The 6,503-nt window shown below is 43.7% G+C and overlaps 1 long non-coding RNA gene across 1 annotated transcript; it reads left to right on the top strand.

The window, feature by feature from the left end:
• Positions 1 to 481: 481 nt before the first annotated feature.
• On the top strand, positions 482 to 4,888 carry LOC128348884 (uncharacterized). Its single transcript, XR_008318401.1, has 2 exons — positions 482 to 591; positions 4,264 to 4,888. It is a non-coding gene; the product is annotated as an uncharacterized LOC128348884 (long non-coding RNA).
• The last annotated feature ends 1,615 nt before the right edge of the window (positions 4,889 to 6,503 follow it).

Raw genomic sequence — 6,503 nt, 5'->3', positions numbered from 1 at the left:
CCCATCCTCTATGGCCTGTGCATTGCATGGGTAGTAGCGTTCAGAATAAGAAACCTTACCATATCTACCATACAGAACCACCGAGGGCAATACATCAAAGCGGCCAGCACAAATGCTCTACGCTACTTAGGAGTAATTAGAGCTTGACAATAATCAGCTGGCTTAGTACTAAAGGTGAATCTCCATATTTTGAGTCATTTCAGCAGGTGCGTAACAATGATAGGGCAAGGGGAGACAGTTGTCTGGGGGCCCCACTGCCTGGAGGGGCCCCCCAGAGGCACCTCATGTGACTCCCCATTGCCCCCTGCCCAGTCCCATAGCCTCTCAGCCACTTGCCCTCTTCGCCGTCTCTCCTGCTTGTTCTGCTGACCCGCAATCGAAGCAGCAGGCAAGCTGCAAAGAGCTCCTTTTCTCCCGCCTCTCAGCTGATCGGTGGGTGGGCGGGGCTTCCACGGAGGCCTCCATGTAGGCCGCAGTGAAGCCTGAACTCGAGTAGGGCCCAAGCAAGCCAGGAAGGAGGCGGCAGCCAGAGTGTTCTCGGCAGCAGAAGACCCCTTGCTGCCCTGCTTAACCCAGACCAGCATTTGCCAGGTAGAGTGTGAACTCCTTTTTGTGGTTACCTTTCCCGCCCCCCCCCCCATATATAGGGATCTGCTTGCCATAGGGCTTGGATATGGGGGGGGGAGGGACCGAGAAGTCTCTGGATATTTATTTTGAAACAGCTTGGAAAATTTGCTGACTTAAAAAAAACTATCTAAAAAGTCCTATAAGTGGCTTGTTTCATGGCAGAAAATTGCAAAAACTTCTGGAACAGTATTTTATTAATTTTATTTATTCATTCATTCATTTATAAATGCACTTATGTTCAAGTTGTTTTGCAACCCAGAAGGTCTGAGTGAGAACTGTGAAGCACGTGTGGTGCTTTTATTTTATTTTTCTTGTGTGTGAACTGCTCCCCAATAACTTGCAGGGACTTCAGGGTAAATCTGGCCAACATGTGAATGCAGCACCTCCATTCCAGAGGAGATGTGTCTTAAAGGGCTTTAAAAGCCTCCTGTGAAAAACCTCCTGCAATCAAACTTGACTGAATTTGTTCAGAATTCTGAGAAAACAAACATAGGTTCACCCTGCATGGTTGAAAGTCTCCTTTGCTAATCTGCAGCGAGGGGCCCATTTTAATAATTCATCTTTCTAGTGTGTTCTAGGCATTAAAAGTAATACAGATGTATAGTACTCAATGTATATCACTATATATTGTGATGTGTGTGTGTGTGTATTCAGTGAAATGTATTTGCAGGCAGCATACTTATTTTGGAATATCTGACTTAAATCCTTGGGGGCCTGGGGTGTGTGGAGGCCCTGGACTTTGGGGGGGGGGGGCATTTTAAAATCTTGTCTCTGGGCCCACTCCAACCTTGCTACGCCCCTGCATTTCAGGGCCGTACTTATCTCCTGTTGCCGTTCTTTATCTAATATTCTTTGTGTTACAGCTTTTTTACTTGTTCATAGCCCATAGTTTGCAGCATTTTGGGAGAAAAGCTGTTTTTAAAACAGCTGACTTCCACCATGACTGGAAGCTATCTTCAAGTATCAGTGGGGCCAAGTTTTGTTCCCATTTTGAAGTAGGTAATAAAATCCGAGATGAATTGTGGGCAGAAAAAATGAAAACCACTTCCTTTATTCATACCGAGCATGCTTCACTGTAGTTGAGCAAGGTCAGTTGCATAGAATAAGAAAATCTGACAGGCTAAGCGGGGGGTGGGGGGAATAACTATACTAGCCTTGCATCAGCCACCTCTATGACTTCTTTCAGAGATATTATTAAGGAGGAAAAGGAGATTTCAGAAAAGCTGAATGAGTAATTTGAATCTGTTTTCACAGCGAAGCATACTGACCATATACCTGCTCCAGAACTAAGTATCTCAGGTTTGGAGGCTGAAAAACTGGATCAATTTGATGTGATGAGAGAGAATGTTCTAAACTGTCTTGAAAACCTAAAAATTAACATGTCATCAGGGCCATATGGCATCCACCCAAGAGTTCTGAAGGAACTCAAAAGCTGAAAGTATCGACTGTGCGTGACAGTTGTGAGAAAAGCCAATTCCATGCTAGGGATCATTAGTAAAGGCATTGAAAATAAAAATGCTAATATTTTAATGCCCTTATACAAATCTATGGTGCGGACACATTTTGAGTACAGTTCTGGTCACTTTATCTGAAGGAGGACATTGTAGAACTGGAAAAGGTGCAGAAAAGGGCAATCAAGATGATCAGGGGTCTGGAGCACCTTCCTTATGAGGCAATGCTACAGCATCTGGTGCTTTTTAGTTTGGAAAAGAGGCGACTATGGGGAGACATGACAGAGGAGTAGAGAGAGTGGAGTAGAAAAAGTGGACAGAGAAAAAATATTCTCCCTCTCTCACAACACTAGAACCAGGGGTCATCCCATGAAGCTGATGGCCAGGAAATTTAGGACAGACAAAAGGACTGACAAAATTATGCACTTAGCGCATAATTAATCTATGTAATTATTTGCCATGAGATGGATGGTTTTAATCCACCCTGGGTATCATGGGGTTTTTCAATGCCCTTAGAGGCACAAAACATTAATTAATTGTTGGTTAATTCTAAATTTCTGTCCATTTAGGATATTTTCAGTGACATCCCAGTAAACAAAACCTACAAAGAGCAGGTCAATACCATAAATGGTTTTGCCTCCATGATTTAAAAAAAAAAAATCTACTAAAGTACAAGCAAGCCCCATTAGAGCTACAGTCATACCCCTGAGTTAGTTGACTTGCAAAACACTCATGATCTTAGTGAAATGTATTATTCTAGGACTTGGTTTGCCTCTATAGAGAGTCTATTTTAGGAAGTATGTCTCCCAGTTTGAATGGCAGCCAACCTTCACATTTGGATTGGGCTCATTTATCACATTTGAAGAAGAAACTTGTTAAATTGCAATCTCATGCCTTTAGCCTTAAAGATTACAGCCTAGTAAATAAAATTCCACGTGGATTACGCATTCAAAAATCCCCAGCCATGTTTGGGGATGACGCAGAATTTAAACACAGGTGGATTGCTATACTGAATAAGTGTTCATTTGATCTCATGTTGTTAATAATCCAAAAGGCTCTCAAGGAGGTAGAGGTTGTTCAGAAGGAGATTGTGACTTGTGACACTCAATTGAAGGAGTCAGTTGCCCCTGATTTGTTTGAGAAAAGGTATAAGGATCTTGATGTGAACATTTTACAGTTTCACGAGACTCAAGGAATTCAAAAATTGGAAATTTGAAAGAGATAGTCAGGATTATGCATCAGGTTGTGTTTATAATTGGATCACATCTGCAGGTACCCCTAAAAAAATGCTTTAAAAATGGTTAGATGGAGGGACACTATTAGTACATCAGACACCGAGGGTACAGACACGGAGGAATCTGCCACTACTTCTAGTGATGATAGTTATATTCAGGAGGGGAGACTACGCTTGGATGGAGCTTCCAAGAGTCAGTCTAGGGGGCCCTATTCTTTTCATAGGGGCAGGAGACCTCGAGGCAGACAAAAAGAAGGGTTTTTTTGAAGATCCAGATGCAGTTAAACCTAAATCAAGGTTTATACCTAGTGGAGAGTACCCTGCAGTTCAGGTTTTCCAGAAAGTAATGGAGAGGAATATCAATATGTTTGAGTTGAATAATAAAGTATCCATGTAACTTGTGGTATATTGGGAGCACTGTGAGAGCCATCTAGACTCGTATTCTCGAACACAGATCCAGGCTAAAGAATAGAATATTGGCTGCCCCATTTGTGCCACATTTTGTTGAAAAATCCTACTCACCTGATGATTTAAATTTTTCCGTGCTGTTCAGATTTATACCAAGGTCCTTTGATATACTGGATACACATAGGATTCTCCCTGAAAAAGAATCTTACTTCATTTACAAGTTCATGACATGTATACCTAATATTTTTTTTTTGTAAATTGTGATTTCTCCTGGTTCTTTAAAAATAGGGGGGAATGAAGATCAGCCCAGCTGGCTATATTTCCACCTATCATGTGACTGATTGATTTATGTGGAGAGTATTTAACTCCAAGGTTAAGTATTGTTCATTAAGGAGTATAGCATATTCTAGCAGGTACTATAGTGCTCCTCCTAGTGACAAGGCTTTTCCAGATATAAGGTTGGTTTGGCTGTATTCTTATCATACAATTTCATTATGTACTTTGCATAACTGGTGTTTCATTATTATGTTTATTGATGTATAGACATTAGGTACTTCTGATGAAGATGTTTTTGAAATGGACTATCATCCAGGGAATCTGTCAAGTTTCAAAAGTTTCAAGATTCCTGTGCAAAGCTTCAAGTTCTCAAGGTTCCTGTGCAGAGTATATTACATCTTATTTTTGAGGATTGACTTTCAGCAAACTGGCACCATCAGCATCATATCAGTTATTTTACATGATCAGCATTCCAACCACTGTTGTCAAGAATTACATTTCATAGTCTGTGGAGTTTGTATCAGCCCACATTGTTGTAATTATCTGCTGTTGTTACATGGGTGCCTGTAGCTTGTGATTATATGTGGAGTATTGCTTTACCCTGTATTGTGTCTCTGCATTTTTTTGCCTTGCCCATTAGATCTACAGTCATACCCCTGAGTTAGTTGACTTGCAAAACATGCATGATCTTAGTGAAATGTATTCTTCTAGGACTTGGTTTGCATCTGCAAGTTTTTTGAGGTTTTTTGGTTGACCTACATTCAAAGTTCAGCATAATGACAAATCTGTGCAAAAAAAAAGTTCCTCATTTTAACCTCTTGGCACCTAGCAATGACTGCCCCTTGTGGGAAAATGTAGTTTTTAGCAGATACATCAAGTTGTGTTGAGCCTACCAGATTAGAGTACTGCCTCTGTTTTTAAAGGAGAGAGTTTTTATTTTTGTTAAGATGCTGCTCTTATTATGTTTGGGGGTGTGTGTTATTTTGGAGGAGGCCCTTCCAACTGAGGTTGTCCTTGGAAGAGGGTGATATGGTGGGGGGGTAGGAAAGGACAGGTGAGGGGAAGGCATGTTGGCTATATTAAAGTCATCGTGCCCTCCCTTCCTTTTCCCAACCAAAGAGACCCCAGTAACTCTCACAGCAGCCCATTTTGCCTGAAGCTGGTACTGTTAAATGCCATGTCCATAAATACAAAGACCACAGCCATCCAGGAGGTAATCTTGGATGAGCATGTGGACCTGGCGTGCATTACGGAAACCTGGTTAGATGAGGGGGGAGATGTAAATCTCTCCCAGCTGTGTCCACCAGGTTTCCGGGTGCAGAATCAGCCAAGGCAGGGTGAGTGGGGAGGTGGGGTTGCCCTGGTTCATCAGGAGACCATCCCCCTCACCAGATGCACTGTCTGCCAGTCTGACCAGTTTGAGTCCCTGCATGCATGATGAGATCACAAGACAAGGTTGGGATTCTGTTGGCATACTGCCCACCCTACTGTCTAACAGTCTCCCTGCCTGAACTGCTTGAGCTGGTCTCGGATGTGGTATCTAGGACCACACGGCTATTAGTCCTGGGGACTTTAATGTCCATGCTGAGACCACCTTGTCTGGTGTGGCTCAGGACTTCATGTCCTCCATGATGACCATGGGCCTGTCTCAACTAATTTCACATGTGGCAGGCCATACACATGATTTAGTCTTTGGGTCAATGATGGGCAGTGGTGCTCTGTGGATAGTCCAGGAGGCTTCGATACTGTTATGGATGGATCACTATCTGGTGAAGATTGGACTGAGGGTGGACCCAAAACACCTCTGCAGGGGTGGGGGACCAGTTAAGATGGTCCGCCCTCAGAGGCTTATGGATCCTAATGGATTCCTGATGGCTCTGGGGGCGTTTCCTGCTGAGAGAATGGACAATCTTCTTGATGGCCTGGTCTCCCTCTAGTATGAGGAGTTGGGTCGGGTGACTGACATGGTCATGCCTAGGCGCCCTCTCCCAACCCGCTGAGCCCAAGCGACTCCCTGGTATACAGGTGAATTGCGGACAACGAAGCAGGCTGGTAGATGGCCTGAGCATCGTTGGTGGAAAACTCAGAATGAATGTGACCGAACACAGGCTAGAGCCCATATTAGGGCCTACTCTATGGTGGTGATGGTGGCAAAAAAATCCTACTTTTCCGCCACCATCGCATCTGCTCAATGTCGTCCAGCGGAGCTCTTTCAAGTGGTTTGGGGCCTCCTAGGTGAGGACACCAAAGACCATCAAACAGAATCATCAGCAGCCCGCTGTGACCAATTTGCATTACATTTTGCGGATACAATTGCTTGCATCCGTTCTGACTTGGATGCTAAGATTTATGTGGTGCCGGAACTGGATGTTGCCAATGCACCATCTGGTCCTGTTATATTGGATGGTTTTCAGACCGTGCTGCCTGAGGAAGTGGACAGTCTGCTTGGAAGGCTGAGGCCTACCACATGCATGCTGGACCCTTGCCCTTCATGGTTGGTGAAGGCC

The sequence above is a fragment of the Hemicordylus capensis genome, chromosome 3 (assembly GCF_027244095.1).
Source record: "Hemicordylus capensis ecotype Gifberg chromosome 3, rHemCap1.1.pri, whole genome shotgun sequence".
In the NCBI taxonomy this organism is placed as follows: Eukaryota; Metazoa; Chordata; class Lepidosauria; order Squamata; family Cordylidae; genus Hemicordylus; species Hemicordylus capensis.
This window is presented reverse-complemented; position numbering and strand designations above follow the sequence as displayed.